Source organism: Danio aesculapii, chromosome 5, assembly GCF_903798145.1.
Source record: "Danio aesculapii chromosome 5, fDanAes4.1, whole genome shotgun sequence".
In the NCBI taxonomy this organism is placed as follows: Eukaryota; Metazoa; Chordata; class Actinopteri; order Cypriniformes; family Danionidae; genus Danio; species Danio aesculapii.
Window position 1 is genome coordinate 69,520,759 of NC_079439.1, and position 24,527 is coordinate 69,545,285.

General features: G+C 34.4%; 1 protein-coding gene across 2 annotated transcripts in view; it reads right to left on the reverse strand.

Moving 5' to 3' along the window:
- kif1c (kinesin family member 1C) overlaps window positions 1-18,490 on the reverse strand; it is a 68,845-nt gene extending 50,355 nt beyond the window's left edge. Inside the window, exons 1-2 of one of the 2 annotated variants that reach the window (XM_056458808.1) lie at window positions 18,414-18,490; window positions 17,932-18,289 (exon numbers count right to left, since the gene is read on the reverse strand). The gene's annotated coding sequence lies outside the window, so the exon portion shown is untranslated. Of the gene's footprint in view, window positions 1-17,931 lie in introns of both variants that reach the window. The other variant, XM_056458807.1, reaches the window with a different exon arrangement.
- Window positions 18,491-24,527: the final 6,037 nt, after the last annotated feature.

Sequence of the window (24,527 nt, forward strand, 5' to 3'; positions counted from 1 at the left end):
CATTTTTTAAAGCTAAAATCATCAGTTTAACAGAAGAAAAATGTGCCATTATTCACCTTAGTCAACTTCAATACCGGTGTAAAATTTTGCAAGGATCATAAGTGATTTCATTGTATGTGGGAGTGCAGAGAGCTGCAAATGTTCTGGAAGGAGGTTCTTGATGTGCTTTGTGAAATGACAGGAGAAAATATTCCTATGGAATCAAAGCTGTGTATATATATCCCGAAAATAGCCGCATTTCCACTATCGGGCCAGTGCGAGCCAGGGCTTTAATCGGGCCAGGCCGGGCCAATAGCCCGGGAGGTTGAGAAATGAGGCCGAAATCATGTCATGTTTCCACTGTCGGGCTAGTTGCTCACAGCGCGTCACGCAAACACCGCCCCCAGAACGTCCCCCGAATCAAACGTCAAACAACCCGTCACACAACCCGCCCACTTCAGCGGGAACAAAAAACTCAAATTATAACCACAAACACAACCTGGCATCACTACAAGAGCTGGAAGATGGAGAACACCGAAGCGATTGCTTTTTTACTGTTTGTGGTCTGTTGGTGTAAGGCCAGACAGCGATCCCTGGATAAGGACATTCGAGTTCGGCGGCATTTACTTCGAACACAGATTTTGGCTGCAAGGCGCAAAAGAGCAGCCGAGCGATGAGAACGACGTATACAACGACAACTGCAACGGCAACAGTGGATGAACATGGTAATATTTCATCTTGTCTCCTCTTTACCTGACAGGAAAACTCCGCCTTTGTACGTAACCCCGCCCCGAAGCCCCAGTTGGCCCTCCTTGGCCCAAGGTATTCGGCGGGCCGAAAAAGGCTGGACGCTGGCCCCAAGGAAGCCCCGCTTTGGCCCGATTACGCCCCGGAAGTGATAGTGGAAACGCGACTGGCCTTGGCTCGCCCTGGCTCGCTCGCTTTAGGCGCGATAGTGGAAACGCGGCTATTGTGTCTGTAAATGCAAGCAAAAAGAAGCTCATAGATTTTAGTTTAATACAAGCTAAACGTGTGATTGCTTTAGTATGGAAAAACATCCAGAGACCTGTTCTTTCACAGTGGATTAAAGAAATGACATAACCTTGCACTTGAAAAATTAACATATGCAATAAGAGGTAAAGCAGAGGTCTTTAAAAAGGTGTGGTCCCCTTTTATGCAATTTGTAAATAGATCAAGTGGAATGGTATGTAAAAATGACTGTTATTTGGATTCCAATTTGTTTATTTAATTTTGATTTACATTTGTGAAGGATATTCTGCAATCTGTAGTTTTACTTTATTTTTCTGTATTTGTATATATTATTTTATTTTTTTATCTTTATTTTATGAGACTGATTCCTGTGACGCTCCAGGGACAGAAGAGTCTTCGCTGAGGCCAGCTTCCAGCCTCCACCACTGAGACTGCAGCTCTACACAAGACGTTTGGCCAGCGGAGAAATTAAAATGGTCGTGCCCAACTGAGCCTGGTTTCTCTCAAGGTTTTTTTTCTTCACTTGCGCCATTAGTGAAGTTTTTTTTCCCTCTCCGCTGTCGCCACTGGCTTGCATGGTTCGGGATCTGTAGAGCTGCGCATCGTTGGATTTGCCCTTCAATATTTGGACTCTCAGTAGTGATTATTAAACCACACTGAACTGAGCTAAACTGAACTGAACTTAAACACTAAAAACTGAACTACACTGTTCCTATTTACTATGACCCTTTATGTGAAGCTGCTTTGACACAATTTACATTGTATAAGCGCTATACAAATAAAGGTGAATTGAATTGAATTATTTTTATTTTTTACTTTTTGGGAGGGGAGGAGGAGGGGGGTGTAGGGGTGGGAAAGTCTATTTTGTAATGATATAAAAATTGATTTCCTGTAATGTTCATGGGAGTTTTGTAACAAAAAATTAATAAAAAACAAAAATGAAAAAAAAAAGGATCATAAGTGATGAAAATGTGAAGACAAATGCGTCATTGTTGACATCAATTCAGTGTTGATTTAATTTGGGCATTTCTTTGGGAGACAATAGCCGGTTTATAAGCGGTCTGGGTCTGGGGGGCACGCCGTTGCAAAACCACCCAAATTTTCACAAAAAAAATAAAAATCAATAAATAAATAAATAAATAAAAAACACTCACTCCCGGTTCCAGATAGAATATTTTAAACTCACCAGTGAAAGATTTAATAACAGTAGTAAAGCAGCGGTGGTATAGTTTGCATTGCAAGACTAAAGCCACATTTTTATTCACTCGCCTTTTTTGCATCATTAGTTTTTTGTGAACCATGACGTTTCTAAAAGCTGTTCCACCAACAATTCCCTTATGCTGGTGCTTTCCAAAACTTTCACTGCCTCTGCTCCACTCTGGTGGATTGAGCCGAATACAATAACTGATAAGCAGCTGAAGGCAAATTCCCTTTTACAAAACAAAAATAAAAAATGAAGTGCACGATAACCGTTTTCAAGATACACCGCAGTTTGGAAAAGTCAAGGTTTTAAAACCATCTAAATTTTCTGCTATACCGTTCCAGGCTAGGCATGTGCCGGTATCACATTTTCATGCTGCGATTAATTGATTGAGCTTTTATCACGGTATACGGTATTATCACAATATTGTAATTTTACTAGAGAAACAGGTAAAAAAACACAAAAAACTTCAGTTTCGTCAACTTAGTAACTTTGATAACTTTTTAATTAACTAAAAGTACTTTAAACATTTAAATACATATAAATATAAATAAAACAATACACAATATAAAAGTAAACTTGAGCAATTGTATCAAAGTGAATGTGCAAAGGGAAACCGTCTTCGATCAGCAATCCCTCTGCATTTTTTTGGAACCCAAAATATTTCCAAACCTCTGACTTTTTTTTTAAAGGGGGATAAATTGTTGGCAGCGTTCCTCCTTCCGCCATGCTTCTTCGTGTGAGGATTAGAGAGCGGTGTCAGCGGCGGCGCGCACTGTGTGCACACAGTGCTTCTACATGCGGAGATTGTTTACATCAGAGTGTGCATCAGCTCTGCGCAGCATATACGCAGTGTTTCTTCAAGCGGTTGATGGAAAATAAGATGAAGGGGGATAAATTGTCGGCAGCGTTCCTCCTTCCGCCATGCTTCTTCTTCGTGTGAGGATTATAGTGCGGTGGCAGCGGCGGCGCGCACACAGTGCTTCTACAAGTGGGGATTGTTTACATCAGAGTGTACATCAGTTCTGCGCAGCATATACGCAGTGTTTCTTCAAGCGATTGATTGAAAATAAGCTAAGGCGCGTTCTAAGAATATAAATTCGGATCTATTATTTTTCACGGTATTTTGAAGTGCCCGCGATAACAATATCGTGCATATTCATTACCGTGATTTATCGCATTACCGAATACCGGCACAAGCCTATTCCAGGCATGTGTAAAGATTTTTTTTATTTATGTTTGTTGCTGTTTTTTAAGACAACAGTATCTCCAGCAGAAAAGATATCCAAAGATGCCGTTTTAAATTGTAAAGAAATCTGAGTTTTTGAAACTAGTAAAGAGAGAATTTGAATTATTCAGCCTGACATGTTTACTGCTCCAAAATATTGAAATGTTTCTCAAAATAAAATACATTGTGTTCAAAGGGGAACAACGTTTTTGGTTTTTATACAAACATTTAAAAAGAAGGTATTTTTTCTTACACCAGCTTTATTATACTCCATCCAGATTACACAAATTTAAAAACAGTATTTCTCCCCTCTGCTTCAGATGTGGTATAGAAGAAGGTACATTTTTGCATTCTACATGGCTGTGCCCTAAAGTGAAAGTGTTGTGGGTACAAGTGTGCAATATCATATCACAGATTCATGGAATTGATTTTCTATTGGATCCAGAGATATGTTATTGGGCAATTATACAGCATAATTATGCTATTAAACTTACTGAAATGTTGCTGACAATAGCTAAAAATGCATTGCTTTGAAATGGAAAACAGACAGTGATGTACCGATTGGACTGTGTATCTCAGAAGTTTGCAACTCTATACCATTAGAGAAGATCACATACTCTTTCAGAGGAAAGGGTGAATTATTTAAAAAGATTTGGAATCCATTTTTGAATTATATTAAAACAGTACCACATGATTTGATTTGACAAAATAGTTTTTTTCCACTGGTTTATACTGTATCTCCTCTCTTTTATTTATTTGTTTTTATTTTACTTATTTATTTTATACACTATGTGTGTTTTACTTTAGTTTGTTTGTTGTTTAGTTTTGATGTTCTGTATTGTTAACTTTTGAAAAACAAATAAAAATATATACAATCAAAAAAAAAAAGAAGATTGTGTGATCAAAATACTGAAACCGTGATATTTTTATCCAAGGTTATCATACCGTCAGAATCTTATACCGGCCCATGCCTAAAGTGAACAGATACATGGCTTATAACAAGCAAGCACTACTATATACGTATCAAAATAAGAAGAGTCCATTTTGATTTCAAGGCAAATTTAAAATTATTAGAAATTTGTTATTAAAATTATTATAATTATTATTTTTTTAAAATGTGTTGAAAAAAAAAAATTACTTCCGCTAATAATTCAGATGTCAATTTATATATATATATATATATATATATATATATATATATATATATATATATATATATATATATATATACACATTTCTAAATTTTTCAAAGCACTTTCAAATGCACTTACATTAACATTAAAAGCAAAAAGAATACAAATAAATTAATAAAAATAAGGCCATTATTATAATAAATGTAAATTATTTTATGTCATAAATTATAATTATTATAAAAGTACTTCTATTGTTAATGTATTATGCATCCATATATTTTTTTACCAACATTTGTTCTCTCTTGGGGGTAGTGTAAATGCACATGTATGTAAACCATTGTAAACACATTCCAGTGTATTTCAGGCCTCAGCAGCTTGGTATGAGGGGACAGTATGGGCTAGTCAGCAATGCACCCTCAGGGATTGTGTGTGTGTGTGTGTGTGTGTGTGTGTGTGTGTGTGTGTGTGTGTGTGCCTTCAGTTGCATGTAAATGTTTGAATACACATGAACAAAAGCTGTTTGTTTATAGCATACTCTGAATGAAATGAAGTTTACGCACACAGCAAGAAATGTGGAGGCAAAGGCTCAAGTAAATTAGTATGTCAACCATGTAGAGGCTGTACTTTCTGGATCCTGAGCGGCACATTATCAACCCGCAAGAATCTGCATTACAATCAGGTTACAGGAACAGAGCTACACCCTTCAGTTCAGACAACACAAACACACACACACACTCTGCCAGTGACACAGCCCACATTACGCTCATAGTCGACATTACACACATATTGCTGGCTTATGCAACAGCAGCAGGTGACAGGGTGTCTGTCAGCCAAGCAGCACATCTAAAGTTTCACACTCCTGACTCACACACTCAAATGAGATTACATACTGCAGATTGTACCATGGTACTTTTATTAGTCTGCTTACATGTGTTCTCCTTCCCTTAGAAGCATCCAGTGCTGGAAAGAATATCATTAGCTCTCTTTGTCTCCTTAAAATTTGGTTTAATGTCGAATAAAAGGTTAAGGGAAAAAAAGAAAATCAATTTCAGAACAAAATGGTCAATTTTAATTTCTTTTTTTTTTACTAAATACTAATTAATAGTCTCACAAAATTACTTGCACACTAAAAGTTGTACTTGAAACCATTCACAAGTATGCAAGTACGTATTATTAGCTTTACACTGGCTGTTGCAGACCTAAAACTATAGAATATTTTCTTGTGTATACTATAAAAAATATTGACATCAATGATGATAGAATGTATCAAGTGTAAAAAATCTAATATCTTTAAAGAGTTTTTTTTTACTTTTTACATTTATTTATTCATTCATACTGGACACTAGAGGGCGCCCGTGTGCATAAGCGCATTACAAATTAAATGAATAAACAGATATATACACATCTATACACACACACACACACACACGCACACACACACACACACACATACATACATTATATATATATATATATATATATATATATATATATATATATATATATATATATATATATATATATATATATATATATATACACATATTTATACATATACACATATTTATACATATACACATATTTATACATACATACAAATATATATATATATATATATATATATATATATATATATATATATATATATATATACATATATATATATATATATACACACACACACACACACACACACACATACATACAAATATATATATATATATATATATATATATATATATATATATATATATATATATATATATATATATATATATACACATACACAAATATATATATATATATATATATATATATATATATATATATATATATATATATATATATATATATATATATATATATACACATACACATATATATATATATATATATATATATATATATATATATATATATATATATATATATATATATATATATATATATATATATATATATATATATATATATATATATATATATATATAAATAATGTCATTAACTTTTGGTTAACTCGACTTCTGATATAGGATCGATATATATTTTACAACTCTTGACAATTGCAATGGCGCTTTGTATGAGAAATTCTAACCTCTGATTTATATGTGTTGATTTATAGGGTGTCACTATTCAAAATTAAAGTGCACCCTTTTGCTTAAAATGTCTCATTTCTCATCATCATCATAAATTAAAATAATGACGTACGGTATGACAGCTGAGCGGAATTCCCGAAAGAAAAAAAAAAAAAAACTCTGACCAATGTGAGGAGAGTTTACACACACGTGACTTCTTTTAATCATTTTGGTCTGTTTAGAAACTTATCCGTGTGAAAGCGAACCTCACCAAGTACAAAAAGCAACACTGTAACGATTTTAATCCCGTTTCAGAGCAAAACAATCAATCTACAGGTGTGAAAGTACCCCTACAGCTGTATTTCTCTATATGTTATTTATCATACATTACATTATTTCAAACTACTAAAATTACACTGTAGAGTTAAATTTACAACATCAAACATCGACAGAGCAGAGATCAAGGTCCCATAATGCAATTTACAACTATAAATAAAGGGAAAACCCTTGTGAATCACAAAATATGCAAACTGTTCCTTAAGCAAAGGCAGACGAGATAAAGTAAAATAAAACTGAGATGAAGCAGTATTTGGCTGGACATATGATTTCAACATGTCTGCCCCCTGTAATACTGCTAGTGAAGTTTTTGGTAAAGATGAGGACAGCAAAAATCGTGATTGCTTTGTTTTAAAAAAATAATAAATAAATAAATAAATAAATAAAAAAAAAATAAAAAAAAAATAAATAAATAAAAATCAATTAATCCCTGAAAAAAAAGAACAGCTAAAAACAATGGCAGTTGCAAAGCAAAGGGTTTCCTGCAGGCAGGCCTCCACACCCACTTTTATGCTCTTTTCCTCACTTTCTCTTTCCCCTCGGGCACACTGTTTCTGTAACGTCTGGAACTTTAATGCTGGTCACATTTTAGTAATAAGGTCTGGAATCTGGAGCAATCCCTGCACACTGCGCAGCTGCTGACACAAACAGCCCACTCAGAGCTGGAAACTGATAAAAGAGAAACGCTGATCAAGACCAAATCTTCCTCTGTCAATTCTGAACTTTGCTTTGATCAATTTAAAGGGGCATTTCATACAAACATGACATTCCTGTTACTTGCTCACCCTTGTCTCCCTAAAAACTTGTCTCTGGTATATACAACAGGAGATATTTTAGACATTATTTACAGTTATAAAAATGCCATGCTGCACCAGAGAATAACTGGAGACTGACACACAGTCACACATTTTGTCAACATCATATTGAGAAGCAGCGTTTGTTAAGACAAAATATCTATTCTAGCATGATTTATGAACATTCGCAAAGACTAATGTTATAATCACCTAAAGGGCACCTATGGTAAAAAAAAATCTACTTTTCAAGCTGTTTAGACAGACATATGTGCATGTATGGTGTAGAGACCGTCATATTGGGGTGATATAAACACACCCAGTGCTTTTTTTTTCAATTTAGCAACAAAAAAAAACAATTGGAGCGGTTTTCAGATCGACCGCAACTTGACGTAGGAGTGCGGTCCCCCCGCCCACCAATATTGATTGACAGGCGCGTCATCATATCCTCAGTTTGTTGATTCACGTCCGCCATTTTCAGCGTGAGTCGAAGCGATATCACTAAAGGAACACCCTAGCTCTATTTTTAGATGCAAGGCTCATTGGGCTCAACACAAGATCAATATTCTCCACATTATCGCTCTAATCGGAATTATTGGTTGTATCTTTAGGTAGGTTTGCAAACATGTGTACTTCTCATTGAGTCTACCTTATACTTCAGCCGTTTGCATTTCTCGCGATCCCAGAAGCTCCCTGTGATCTTAACTAGCATGCGTTTTACAATTCTAAACAGGGTTTCTATCAGGGTACACACAAGTCGACGGCTGGGCGCCGCGGACCGCTGCAGAAACCTATGTTTAGAATTCAAAAATGCGTGGCGCGACGATTCGGGACACTTCATGTATCTGCCGCGCCACAGAGAGTGTCTGGTGTGCTGTGTCGCGGATTCGAGCGGCGCATCCGGTGCCTCAGTCAAAGTTAATTCAGTGTGCATGGTTATTAGTTTCTGTGTACAAGCTCGGCACTTGAAACTAGCACATAGTTGGCTGTTAAACTGTACAAAGACACATATGATTTTCCTTCTCTCAGTCTGCCTGTCAGACTCTGTTGCAAACGCAGAGTGAGTGAGCTCATGGCCCCGCCCCCTTGTTACGTTGGGCGGGAAGCCGAAACTAGTCTACATGTGAACACACCCCTAAATCAGCGAGCTGTGGACACGCCCCCAACATGACACTTTTTAACACATTATAATAAAAAAATCTGAATTGTGTTTTAAACTGAACCTAAACTGGCACACTCAGAAGAACCAGAATATTAATATTAAATCATAAAAAAAGAGGTAAACTATGTGCCCTTTAAAGTCTGTGTAAACTCAGTTTACAAATGTTTATTTTGATAGCGGACATTGTCATTCTTTAGGTGAACACCTAATCTGTGCAACTTTAAACCATAGATTTTTTTGTTTTGTTTTGTTTACGCAAACACCAACCATCTTAATAAAACTGTTAAAACGCATACTTGTATAGCCTACTGCCTGAAAGAGGAGCCCTGAAAGCTTGCTGGAGTTTCTGATGAAAAATGTTTGATATTTTAAATGAAACTGCAGACTAAATTTGTACTTTATTATTTTAATTGTAAACTTTCACTGGGGAACTAAATTCTAATCAATTATTATAATGTTTTTCTTGAAATACATGATTTGTTTAGTACAGTAATATCACAAGTCTAATAAAAATAATGATAATAATAAAAATATATTATCATGACAACCAAAAAACTTTCCGTCAAATTTATATTAGTGGTGGGCCGTTATCGGCATTAACACAAGACTCTTATCGTGCGATAAAAAAATATCGCTGTTAATCTATTCTCAAAGTTGGGTTGGGAGCTGGGTCTTTTCTATGCAAGCTATGATGACTTTCACCTTGATATTTTAGTGCGGATGTATACCTGACCAGTGAATCGTCTGAAAAAAAAAGTGCCCTTCTGAATCAAATCAGCAGGATGCCTGACTTTAACTGCAGTTCGGCAGTTTCACTTTAACTGATGAACATTTCATTCATGCCCCCATGACAAACTGGGGTATTAGAGTAAGGACTGGTGAGAGTGTTATGGAATTTAATTACGCATGCCAAATGGAAAGAAAAAAACTTCCACATTTTGCGATGTGTGTGTGTGTGTGTGTGTGTGTGTGTGGTCCTTTACTGACAGGCACATGTGTGGATCTTGTCGGAAAATATAGCGAAAAGTTCTACATGACGGTAATAGTTTGATTGCGGTGTTTACTTTAATAATGCCACTAATATATGCATACTCCACGTCTTAATTCCATTTCTGTTTAGTTCAGTTATGACTTTAGTCAGATTAAGGTAATTATTAAAAAAAGAATAATAATAAATAAATAAATAAAATAAATTAAAAAAAAAAAAAAAAAAAAAAAAAAAAAAAAAAAAAAAAAAAAAAAAAAATCGCTGTTTTAGTTTATGTAGGCCTACATTTCAAAATTCATGTTTAACTGAATAAACAGTTAGTAAACACAAGTACATCTTATTAAACAATTTATTTTCATCACCAATTATCAGAGTAGAGCAATTTCTCAAGCAGTTTGTGATGCATTTTGGAAACAGGAGATGAGCCCCTGGTCTAATGTGCCACCTGGCTTGAGAAACCCGTTCTCAAAGACTTATTATTTGGGAAGCACACATATTCTGAATGCCTTCGGCAGAATTCAAATGAGCCATTTTAATCTAGATTAATCTAGATTAATTCCGAGATTAATCTAGATTTAAAAAAATTTATATTTGCCCACCTATTTATAGACAATCATAACATTTAAGCCAAACTTAGCAGCCCTACTAAGACAGAAAGCAACCTTGGATTTTTTTTCCTGAAAAACTTAGACTTTCTGTCAAAAAAAAAAAAAAAATACTATAAAGAACATTTTTTGTAGGATAGAAAGTTCCAATGGGGTAAATGCCGAAGCATGCTAATAGGACTTTTAATCTGCCAGTAACCTGGGTTAATAGTTTTGGTGAATTGTATGCCAATGCAAAATCAGCGCATTTAAGGTCTGTTTTCTTTAAAAATCAGCGATCTCCACTGACTGAGTGATATCTGATATAAAGTGGGTCTCAGATTGTACAAGAAGCACTGCATTAAATTGCATTTTCCCCCGCCATGTCTTTATAACATGAGCATTTATTTTACCCCAGTATATTCAATGGAGCTTCTGCTCTAGCCTGCCGATTCTGATGGACGCGTGCAAGTAAACGGCTTTTTGTCTCGTATTACGCTTGAGCAACTAAATGAATGCCATAGTCTGCTTAACTGATTGTATTTGAATTACATTACAACATTGATGCTGTATAAGTAACCGTATAAAATGGAAAAAAACTCACAATAACAGGTCACCGGAAGTTTATCAGTATGGGAAACACACTAGCTCGGCATATACCCAAAGTTACTTACTTTTAAGTTTATTTTCTCACTCTCTAAATCTTTCTTCTCAACTAAACGACTCATTTAAGCCATCTGAGAGGAAGAATGAGTCAAAGGGAGACAGACAGCTAAAATGAGAAATACAGAGCCAGCATACCTTTGTGAACTTGAGGAATGCTGGTCTGTCATTAAGTGTGTGTGTGTGTGTGTGTGTGTGTGTGTGTGTGTGTGTGTGTGTGTGTGTGTGTGTGTGTGTGTGTGTCTGTACCCTGTAATGAAGTCCTTAAAGTCAAACAGCTGCAGTGCAGAATACAGGCATGCAAACCCGGTTTTCAATTAAAGTTCCGGAGACAAGACAGAGAGTACACAGAGAGAATTTGAGGAAGCAGACACAAAACATTACACAACTTAAAAAATAAAAAGTAAAATAATAATAATAATAATAAATAAAAAAGAGAGATAAAGAGAGATTCATAAATACAGTATACAGTATAATAGGTCAAATTAATGAATCGTATCCATATATTTCCTCATAACCTAATGTGGTGGTCATAAAAATTATCTTTACTAAAAATAAAATAAAAATAAAATTATTTTGATGTATTGCATAGCTATATTCAAATACCACTACATTTAGTTGAGATCTCAAAGAAATATAGAGTAAAAAAAAGCATCATATCACTTTAAAATGATGTCCAAATAACCACTGTGGAAATATAATGGTAGATTTCTGCACACTGTCAAATCAATCAAGAAGTGCCTGAAGCCAACAGCATGAATCAATCTAAATTATGTCCTCCAGACACCTGAAGCAAAGTCTTTTCATGAATTCAAGCCATAAATCATGTGAGCAATCTGTTCTAGTAATTCAGCAGCAATCTAAAAGAGGGAAATGGGAATCATCTTATAAGACATACAGAAATGCATATTATTTTATAAAATAGATAACAATGTTTGACCCCCAGAAGGATAAAATGATGCCAGGAAATATCCAAATATGTTAAACCTCCACGTTTAAATGCATTTTTACATTATACTAACCTAATAGATACAAAGGTCAAGAGATAAAGCAGATTGAGTAATAAGATAAATCCTGTAGGAACTTCCTTTTATCCAGTAAGATCTTGAGTCATGTAAACATTCCTTTAAACTTCATTGATGAAGTGAAACTAGTTGAAACTGAGCGGAGTTATACATTAACTTAAATGTTGGATAAATGGTCATGAAACATTCATATAATTTGGGTAATATTAGTAAAGGTTACGTTTAAACAAATCATTTAATTTGCCATAAAGAACAAAAGAACTGTCAAAACAGCTTGTAGGGATCATGGAGGAATCCTGATTTTCAGACATTTAAAGTGACAGTTCACCTAAAAGGGACAATTCTGTCATCCTTTACTTGCTCCAAACCTGTTTTTAGTTATTTAACTTAGTAAAATAAGTTATTTTACATAAATAAATAAAAACATATTATAAATATTGACTTCCATAGTATTTGATTTTCTACTATGGCAGCCAATGATTACAGGTTTTAAATAATAAATAATGAAAAGTAGGAACATTCCAATTTAAAGTATTTGTTTTTCTACTATAAAAGTCAATGGTTGTCACATTTTCAGCTTCAGAATATTTCCTTTAGTGGTCAAGAGATTAAAGAAACTTAAAGATTTGGACACTTGAGGGAGAGTAAATAGTGAGCACATTTTTTCTTTTATAGTGAACTATCCCTTTCAAGCAAACCATTCTTATGAATGAAGTAAAAATTTATAATTGTACTAAAATTAATAATGAAACTTCACACTGGAAGTATTTGTTTTTCTACTATGGAAGTCAATGGTTGTCACATTTTCAGCTTTCTTCAGAATATTCCTTTAGTGGTCAAGAAAATAAAGAAGCTTAAAGATTATCTGTAAATAATGTGAGAAATGTCTCCTGTTGTATATACCAGAGACAAGTTTTTAGGCAGACAAGGGAGAGCAAATAACAGGAATGTCATGTTTGTATGAAATGCCCCTTTAAATTGATCAAAGCAAAATAAAGAAGCTTAACTATTAAAGAGTTAATAGTGAGCACATTTTCATTTTAGAGTGAACTATCCCTATAATGCCAACTATTAAAGAGTATAAAGAGTTAATAGTGAGCACATTTTCATTTTAGAGTGAACTATCCCTATAATGCCAACTATTAAAGAGTATAAAGAGTTAATAGTGAGCACATTTTCATTTTAGAGTGAACTATCCCTATAATGCCAACTATTAAAGAGTATAAAGAGTTAATAGTGAGCACATTTTCATTTTAGAGTGAACTATCCCTATAATGCCAACTATTAAAGAGTATAAAGAGTTAATAGTGAGCACATTTTCATTTTAGAGTGAACTATCCCTATAATGCCAACTATTAAAGAGTATAAAGAGTTAATAGTGAGCACATTTTCATTTTAGAGTGAACTATCCCTATAATGCCAACTATTAAAGAGTATAAAGAGTTAATAGTGAGCACATTTTCATTTTAGAGTGAACTATCCCTATAATGCCAACTATTAAAGAGTATAAAGAGTTAATAGTGAGCACATTTTCATTTTAGAGTGAACTATCCCTATAATGCCAACTATTAAAGAGTATAAAGAGTTAATAGTGAGCACATTTTCATTTTAGAGTGAACTATCCCTATAATGCCAACTATTAAAGAGTATAAAGAGTTAATAGTGAGCACATTTTCATTTTAGAGTGAACTATCCCTATAATGCCAACTATTAAAGAGTATAAAGAGTTAATAGTGAGCACATTTTCATTTTAGAGTGAACTATCCCTATAATGCCAACTATTAAAGAGTATAAAGAGTTAATAGTGAGCACATTTTCATTTTAGAGTGAACTATCCCTATAATGCCAACTATTAAAGAGTATAAAGAGTTAATAGTGAGCACATTTTCATTTTAGAGTGAACTATCCCTATAATGCCAACTATTAAAGAGTATAAAGAGTTAATAGTGAGCACATTTTCATTTTAGAGTGAACTATCCCTATAATGCCAACTATTAAAGAGTATAAAGAGTTAATAGTGAGCACATTTTCATTTTAGAGTGAACTATCCCTATAATGCCAACTATTAAAGAGTATAAAGAGTTAATAGTGAGCACATTTTCATTTTAGAGTGAACTATCCCTATAATGCCAACTATTAAAGAGTATAAAGAGTTAATAGTGAGCACATTTTCATTTTAGAGTGAACTATCCCTATAATGCCAACTATTAAAGAGTATAAAGAGTTAATAGTGAGCACATTTTCATTTTAGAGTGAACTATCCCTATAATGCCAACTATTAAAGAGTATAAAGAGTTAATAGTGAGCACATTTTCATTTTAGAGTGAACTATCCCTATAATGCCAACTATTAAAGAGTATAAAGAGTTAATAGTGAGCACATTTTCATTTTAGAGTGAACTATCCCTATAATGCCAACTATTAAAGAGTATAAAGAGTTAATAGTGAGCACATTTTCATTTTAGAGTGAACTATCCCTATAATGCCAACTATTAAAGAGTATAAAGAGTTAATAGTGAGCACATTTTCATTTTAGAGTGAACTATCCCTATAATGCCAACTATTAAAGAGTATAAAGAGTTAATAGTGAGCACATTTTCATTTTAGAGTGAACTATCCCTATAATGCCAACTATTAAAGAGTATAAAGAGTTAATAGTGAGCACATTTTCATTTTAGAGTGAACTATCCCTATAATGCCAACTATTAAAGAGTATAAAGAGTTAATAGTGAGCACATTTTCATTTTAGAGTGAACTATCCCTATAATGCCAACTATTAAAGAGTATAAAGAGTTAATAGTGAGCACATTTTCATTTTAGAGTGAACTATCCCTTTAATGCCAACTATTCTTAGCAATAAAGTAAAAAATATATAAATGTATTAAAATAAGATGAAAAATTGTAACTTTCGCATTTGACAGCAGTCAGTAATAAGACTGTGCTCCATTGTTTTTCCTTTAGGATGTTTTGACAATTAACGTGATGCCCTCATACACGCAATAAAGCATCCCTACATGTTTGTTTATGTTTATGTGTAACTTTATGGTTTGTTTAATGCAGAGATGCCCAAACTAGGGCCAGTGGGCCAAATCAAAAGTTACCAAGGGCCAACTTTGGCCCACGGGCACCAAATCTGAGAAGAGAGAGATAATTATGGGGATGGTTTAGAGATTGTCATTTTAAATTTAATGTGACCTTATTTGTTTGTTTTATTGTTAAGCTACAAAAAAAAAAGCTACCTGAAATTAAGCATTTCAACTTAAATGGTGTCAATTAGTGAGATTTTGTTTCAAATACATACTGTCACCTGATAGATAGAGGACAATGCAGAGACTTTGGTGAGCAAATCAAGGCAAAGGCAGATTATGTATTCAGCATTGAACTCCACTGTGTTATCAATGTGATTATGTTTTTATCGAAACAAGTTATAATAACAACAAAAAAAAAAAAGGTATACTGCATTAGTTAATAAAATTTTAGGTAAAGTTTTTACATTTATTTTTCAATATTATGAAATAAATGAGGAAATTACCCATGGCAACTTTAATATGAAATAGTTTAGTATTTATTTATCTTTAGTCTGCGGATATCAATGATATTTAGTTTTTGGCCCTTCATAGAAAAAAGTTTGCGCATCCCTAGTTTAACGTAATGTGATACGTTTATGTGTAACTTCATGGTTTGTGTAACGTTATGGTTATGGTTTCATAGTCGTACATTCGTTCAGTGACAACTTGTGACAGTTCCTATATTGTTTCCCATGATACTTTGAATATTCATTCAGAAATCAGATGTAAATATGACTTCAAAACATCATTAGCACTATTTATTAGACCTTGAAACATTTACTTTGATAGTCATTGGCTGCTAATACTGTATGATTTCACCATTTAGAATTAGCAATGATTACTTTTCTGAAATTATATTAAAAAGGAGAAAGTCAGAATGTGTGAATATAAAACCAACTTTACCTCAATAAGACTGTATTTCATTGTTTTTCCTTTAGGATGTTTTGACAATTAACGTAATGCTCTTATACATGCCTAAAACATCCCTACATGTTTGTTTATGTGTAACGTTATGGTTTGTTTAACGTAATGTTATATGTTTACGTGTAATTTTATGGTTTGTGTAATGTTATGGTATTTAAAGTTGATTTTATAGGCGCACATTCATTTAGTGACAACTTGTGACATGCTCACTGTATTGTTTACCATGGTACTTTGAATATTCATTCTGAAAATACAAGTATGACTTCAAAACAACATTACCACTATATTTATTTGACTGTGGACAATGCTGTAGTTTGATAGACATTGGCTGCTGATATGATTTCACTAGTTAGAATTTAGATTACCTTTCTAAAATTATATTATTAAAGCCAAATTTCGAATGTGTGAATATTAAACTAAATTTACCTCAATAGTTATAGTGTGTGTTTATGTGTAACGTTATGGCTGAAGTTGAGTTGTAATACTTACTAGCTTTGGACAGTTTTTTTTCGAGCTCATATACATGCAATAAAACATCCCTAATTGTTTGTTTATGTTTGTGTGTAAGGTTATAGTTTGTTTAATGTAATGTCATATGTTTACGTGTAACTTAATAGTTTGTGTAATGTTACAGTATTTAAAGTTGATTTTATAATCGCACATTCATTTAGTGACAACTTGTACATGCTCAATGTAATGTTTACCAAGGTACTTTCTTGTCTGAAATTACAAGTATGACTTCAAAACAACATTACCACTTTAACTGTTGACAATGTAGTTCGATAGTCAGATATTTAGAATGTATATTACTTTTCTGAAATCATATTATTAAGGAGAAAGTTTTAATGTGTGAATATACAGTAAAACCAATTTTACCTCAATAGTTACAGTATGTGTTTATGTGTAACGTTATGGTTGAAGTTGAGTTTTAACACTAACTAGCTTTGGATAGTTAGTTTTTCGAGCCACCAAGTCATCGAAATTAAATCCAGAAAAGATTTCCAAAATAAAATTTATGATGATATTCCAGTGTTGTTTTCTCGGATGAAACAGCGGCTTAAAGATTTGGACACTCAAGGGAGAGTTAGTAGTGAGCACATTTCATTTTCGAGTGAACTATCCCTTTAATGCAAATTAATCTTATCAATGAAGTAAAAATATAGAATTGTATTAAAATAATTGTGAAAGTAAAAACGTTCACATTTGAAGTATTTGTTTTTCTACTGATGGTTGTCAGGCTTTCAGCTTTCTTCAGAATATTTCCTTTAGTGGTCAAGAAAAAAAAATCAGATTTGGACACTTGTGGGAGAGTAAACAGTGAGTACACTTTCATTTCAGAGTGAACTATCCCCTTTCATGCAAACCATTCTTATCAATGAAGTAAAATATTTAATTGTATTAAAACTGAATAATAAAAACATTTGAAGTGTTTGTTTTTCTACTATAGAAGTCAATGTCTGTCACGTTTTCAGCTTTCTTCAGAATATTCATTTAGTGACAACTTGTGACATGCTCACTGTTTTGTTTACCATGGTACTTTGAATATGCGATCTGAATTTACAAGTATGGCTTCAAAACAACAATAGCACTATATATTTGACTGTGGACAATTTTGTAGGCTGTAAATAAGATTTCACTATTTAGAATTTAGATTATTTTTCTGAAATCATATTATTAAGGAGAAAGTTCAAAAGTGTGAATATACAGTAAAACCAAATGTACCTCAATAGTTATAGTATGTGTTTGTGTGTAACGTTATGGTTGAAGTTGAGATTTAACACTTACTAGCTTGGGACAGTTGCTTTTTCGAGCCACCAAGTTGTCGAAATTAGATCCAGAAAAGATTTCCAAAATAAAAAATGGTTTATTTAAGATGATATTCCAGTGTTGTTTTCTCTGATGAAACAGCGGCTTGTGTTTCTCCACCTGCTGGATCACACGACGACCAACAGCAGGAAAACTTGGGTCGAAGTTTTTTCCGTTCACTGGAATTCGTTATGTACAAATCCCAGTCCAAAGGCAGTGTCAAAAAAAGTTAATTCTCATTTTCTCTGCCCTTTAACATTACGTTTTTGTTACACTCACATACACAAATGCGATCCTCGTGCGTCCATTTAACTTGTGGCTCTCCGAAATCTCCGCACTTCAAACGAGAGAGAAAAAAACAACTATAAAAATTAGGAGACGCGACCTCTTCGGATAAATTTATACTATTGAGAATAATAAGAAGACTTCTGTATAGTCTTTATGACAGTAACAGATCTTACTGAATGAAGACGGATGAATTAAACAATCGCCGGTATGTGAAAGTTTAGAGCCCAACACCGTCACCCTTCCCAAAGATCAGACAGAGCATGACGTGAGCAGACTAGAGAGCAGATAAAAGTCCTGTTCATATGCTACAACTTTTTAATGGAAAAAATAAATAAAGACATATTTTGATTGCAGAGATTGTATATTTTGTATTAAATGCTCATTTAATTTATGACGTGTTTTGGATCACATATAGTTCCAATGGATGGGCTGAAATGTCTGCGTTTTTACTTAATTTCAATGTTCGGTTAATATTTGTGCTAAAACGTATATTAGAAGTATTACATTTTAAAATATATTTTAATTAATATAATTAGGCAATTAATAATCACTACACTCTCTCACGCGCATGAGTCAAGAGGCGCGAAAATATCCCAAACATCAAAATCAAACACTTTAAAACTACACTCGAGCACTGTAAGAAGTATTTTCAACTTGTTTTCTGTCAGTATATCCACAGTTTATTGTTAATATGTATACTAAAGAGATAAGTCAAAGAATATAAACGTTTAAAATATTTAACCGAAGTATAACTAATATTTAAAAGGTTTAGGAGAAAATGTGGACCACGACATATTTGTCACCAGAAACCGAAACGAAAGACTTTGACCTATTTCCGCCTTTTGCAAAGTAAGAGTTTCTCTCAGATATGTAAATAAAATCAAATTTTTTCCACATTCATTCATTTCTCTGTGGTCTATGGTTATTTATGGAGATTGTTGTGTCGTTGCACCATCTGCAGGAGATCCAGGGAAGTGAATCGTCACAGTGATGAAAGTTTTTTATCTGAACAACTTCAGAATTTCTGGAGGACAGAAAGGCCTCTGCAATGGTAATGTTATTTAGTTGATGACCCTATTGCAGTGTCCAAAAGATTGCTTATAGTGCTGACTGTGTCTGTCTGTCTGGTTGTTGGTAGTGAGGAGTCATTCAGACCTGAACTCTTTCTTGCTCCTGACCTGTTCTCCTGTTCAGAAGATGGGACGGTGAGTGAAATGCACCTTAGGGATATCAAATTTACCATAAGAATATGACCCATAGTGAAGTCAAAGTGAAAACAAAGTTCACCCTATTTATTCTTTATTCTCTTATTGTATTCCCAAACCTATTGTGTACAAAAATACTATATGTGAAATATAGTATATGCACACACACACACACACACACACACACACACACACACACACACACACAAACACTGGCCACTTTATTAGGTACACCTGTCCAACTGCCCCTTACCGCAAATTTCTAATCAGCCAAACACATGGCAGCAACTCAATGCATTTAGGCATGTAGACATGGTCAAGACGATCTGCTGCAGTTCAAACCGTGCATCAGAATGGGGAAGAAAGGTGATTCAAGTGACTTTGAACGTGGCATGGCTGTTGGTGCCAGACGGGCTAGTCTGAGTATTTCAGAAACTGCTGATCTACTGAGATTTTATCACACAACCATCTCTAGGGTTTACAGAGAATGATCCGAAAAAGAGAAAATATCCAGTGAGCACACGTCCAACCTTGAGGCAGGTGGGCTACAGCGGGTGCCGTTCCTGTCAGCTAAGAACAGGAAACTGAGGCTACAATTCACACAAGCTCACCAAAACTGGACAATAGAAGATTGGAAAAACGTTGCCTGGTCTGATGAGTCTCGATTTCTGCTGCGACATTCAGATGGTAGCGTCAGAATTTGGCATTAACATGAAAGCATGGATCCATCCTTCCTTGTATCAATGGTTCAGGTTGGTGGTGGTGTAATGGGATATTTTCTTGGCACACTTTGAGCCCATTAGTACCAATTCAGCATTGTGCCAAGGCCATAGCCTGAATATTGTTGCTGGCCTTGTCCATACTTTTATGAACACAGTGTACCATCCTCTGATGGCTACTTCCAGCCGGATAACGCGCCATGTCATAAAGCGCAAATCATCCCAGACTGGTTTCTTGAACATGACAATGAGTTCACTGTACTCAAATGGCCTTCACAGTCCCCAGATATCAACCCAATAGAGCACCTTTGAGATGTGGTGGAACGGGAGATTCGCATCATAGATGTGCAGCAGACAAATCTGCAGCAACTGCGTGATGCTATCATGTCAATAAGGAGCAAAATCTCTGAGGAATATTTCCAGTAGCTCGCTGAATCTATGCCATGGAGGATTAAGGCAGTTCTGAAGACAACACGAGTTCCAACCCGATACTAGTAAGGTGTAGCTACAGTCTCCAGTGAGTGTGTGTATATATATATATTCTCATATAATACATATATATGTTACAGCACATAATGCACACATAATGCAATATTACACATTTTGTACATTGCATTTAAAATATATTTCAAATGTACTGGTAAATGTGTTTTTATTTATTCAAGTGTTCCATTTATAGTACACTTAATACGCTGTTCATTATGTTAAAATTCATGTCTTGTATTTAAATTTCTAACTTCACATTGTAATGAAGCTCCAGTTTAATACATTTAAAACATATTAACTTGTAAAGTAAAATAAAACACTAAACTGAAAAACACTAAAATTATAATCAAGTACTTGACTTGTTAGTCAACACATCAAAATCGGTGTATTTTTAATCAAGACAAAAATAATAACTGAATTAAACAACTTTGAATTTGATGTTTTTTTTAAAGTGCGCACATTTGTTTTAAAAGTGCACTGGCGTTTGTTAAAAAACATTAAGATTACTCTCTTTTTGTACACTTAAGCAGACTTAAATTTAATTCACATTATATTGTCTACAAGTAAAAATGTATAGTATGTTTTTCTGTGATTTGAAGCACATGTGTACATTCAACACAATTAAGTACACATTTTTTTTTTCAGTAGAGGAGTTATATGTATTACTATTCAACTTCATCTGCTGTAAACTCATTGTTTCAGATGAGCAGACGTTACGGAGTGAACATAGGCCTGACGCATGAGAAGCTGCCACATCCTTCAAAGCTGATGGTTAGGAAGAGAAGTCAAAGAGGAAACAGACATGCTGCAAACGTTCTCCAACACATAGGGGAACTCAGGATGAGGCAGCGCCATATAAATCAGTGAGAGAAAGAAGGATTGTGAAATAAAGAGGGATTTAAAGGGATGGTTCACATAAAAATTCATAACAAAATCATATGGTTAGTTTTAATTACAAATACAATAAGTACAAATGAAATCAAAACTAACCACATGATTTCCTTAGCTCACATCGCTAGTTTTGCGGTGAACAATTCATCTGTGCATGTCATTAAGAAAAATAATAGTTTGCCCTTGTAATCTAAAATTAAAATCTGTTTGTTTTCAGTTAAATTTTCAGATTACGTCTGTCTGAGCTATTGGGCGTGGCTAACATACTTAACCACGCCCCTCCAGCTGTCAGTTTTGACAACAAACAGAAATGGTGAGCAGGAGGAGTCTGTTAGGGTGTAATAACTTTCCCCGAACCCATTTCCATATCTTTCTCAATGAAATACCTACTTTGCTACATCCAATCAGCTCACAGTAGAAAAAACAAGCCACGCCCACTGTTTTCTCATTTAATATTCCGTTTCACAATACGGGAAGAAAAAATTGTTGCAGCCTCCGATTGATGCAGATTTTAAAGGTTTGAAAGTCTGTGAGAGTCGTCGTGTCTATTTTGTCTTTTTCCAGGTTGAAGGGGGACAAATGGTGGGGAACCACAGCTGTGTTCGGACCTGAGGAGGTCGGTGGTCCACAGGAGATCACTGAGCGCAGGCTTGAGCAGCTTCTTTCAGCTGACGTGAGCCTTAATGAGATATTAGAGGACAATCCGGATTTGAGCAGGACAAAGCCTTATGAAGCTCCTTACTCACCCACTCATCAGGTATCAGTTATGTGTTGAGGTTATAGCTGAGTTTCCCTTTTTTCATCTATTAGGATACATTTCTCAATACTTGGATAAACTTTTCACACAGTTCATCTGTCTCACTTTATATTAAGGGGCCTTATCTATTATGTACATATACTAAAATTAATTATTTTCTACAATGTGCTTATTGTGTAAATACATGTTTTTACATTGTACTTATTATTGATTAAATACATGCGTTTGTAATTAATTTCTGTAATTACATCTTGAATTACACTGTTGACCATCCCTTACACCCTAACCCACCCCAAGAGCAGCACAAGTGTTCTGCAATACATTATGAACGCTGCAAGTACATTGTGTTTATTTCTAACCCCTGGGCAGCAATCTGGAAGATCATTTGGTATCACTTTATTTTGATGGTCCCTTTAACACATTTTGTTGAATTTAAGTTACATTGCATCTACATGCCAACTAATACTCAATAGATTATAGTAGACTGTTAGGTTGGGGTTAGTGTAAGTTGACATGTACTTGCAACAGTTCTTATAGTCAGTTAAATGTCAGTTGAAGGAGCAGTATGAGCAGATAGTAAGCAGAGAGTCTACTAATGCTCACATGAGAAGTAATTGGCATGTAGCTGCAATGCAACTTTTTGTCAACAAAATGTGCATTAGGGACCATCAAAATAAAGTGTTATTTATGTACATTGTAAACAACAATGGGCCAAGACCCTTGAGGTACCCCCATATTATTAGAATGCACAATGATGATAATACTGATCAGCAAGTAAACTAGAATGATTTGAGAAATATATGAGCTTTTGTAGCTTTAGTCAGCTTGCATGTGAGCTTACTGAAATGATTTTTGAAGGAAAAAGATGGAAGATGGAATTAGATTTTCTCATATGAAAAAACGTTTTTTTTCTTCCTTTACAGTTCTCATTTCCAGATTATGAGCAGTTTCTTGAGCTGGCTCCAGGAGGAAACCCCATGATGGCGTTTGTCGCGGGAACAGCCCATAGATCGCTCTTGACATCTGATGACGCCGCAGGGTTTATTGGAGGATCTGATGGGATGCTGAGGAGCAATGATGATAAGATCAATCTTTCAAACCTCGAGTTCTTTTAAATAAGCTTTACGCTGTTTCGGCCACGTTCACATAATATTTGCTGTTGTTATATGTGTTTTTATGAATGCAATAGCATTGGATTTTTATAGTTGCAGATGTTTTATGATGAGTATTGATGTTTTTAATGCTCAGTTCATAATGCATTGGTATTGGTAGAACAGTTCATTTGGCTTACGAAGATCAGTTTTAAAGATAGAAAGACTTGACTTTGCTCTCTTGGCTGGATTGAAAGAAAGTTCTGCTTGGTTATTTGTAAGGGAAATATTTACTAATGGAGACACATGTTTACTGTTTTGGCATTTAGGATTAATTAATTTATGATCCATGTGATTTTAAATCTTAATCCAACAATTAAACAGACAATAAAAAATCAAATAAAATTTTACATTTCCAAATATATGTTGCAGATATGATCTTATTTTTGAAATCCAATATGAACTTATATGTCATATATGTAATTTGCATACACTGCTATAAATCTGATGTCTATGTGGGTCTCTGGACTCTTATTTGTTCATTAATTTTCTTTTCAGCTTAGTCTCTTTATTAATCAGGGGTCACCACAGCGGAATGAACCACCAACTTATCCAGCATATGTTTTACACAGCAGATGTCCTTCCAGTTGCAACCCATCACTGGGAAACACCCATACACACTCATTCACACACATACACTACGGGCAATCTAGCATACCCAATTCACCTATAGCGCATGTCTTTGGACTGTGGGGAAAACTGGAGCACCCGGAGGAAACCCACGCAAACATGGGGAGAACATGCAAACTCCACACAGAAATGCCAACTGACCCAGCCGAGGCTCAAACCAGTGACCTTCTTGCTGTGAGGCGACAGCGCTACCCACTGCGCCACCTCTTTTTTTTATTCGTAATATTTTTCATTTGTATTTATTCTTGCCATACTCGTATATAGGTTTAGTCATTAGTCTAGACTACATGTGGAGCAAACTAAGTGCTCAGCATATATGAGTACACCCCCCACTAATCTCTCATTTAAATTAATATTTTCTATAAGATGCTTTACAATATTATATTTTTGCATATACATTAGATTAGTCAGTACTGAAGCCAAGTCTGGAGCTAATCTAACAAAATAA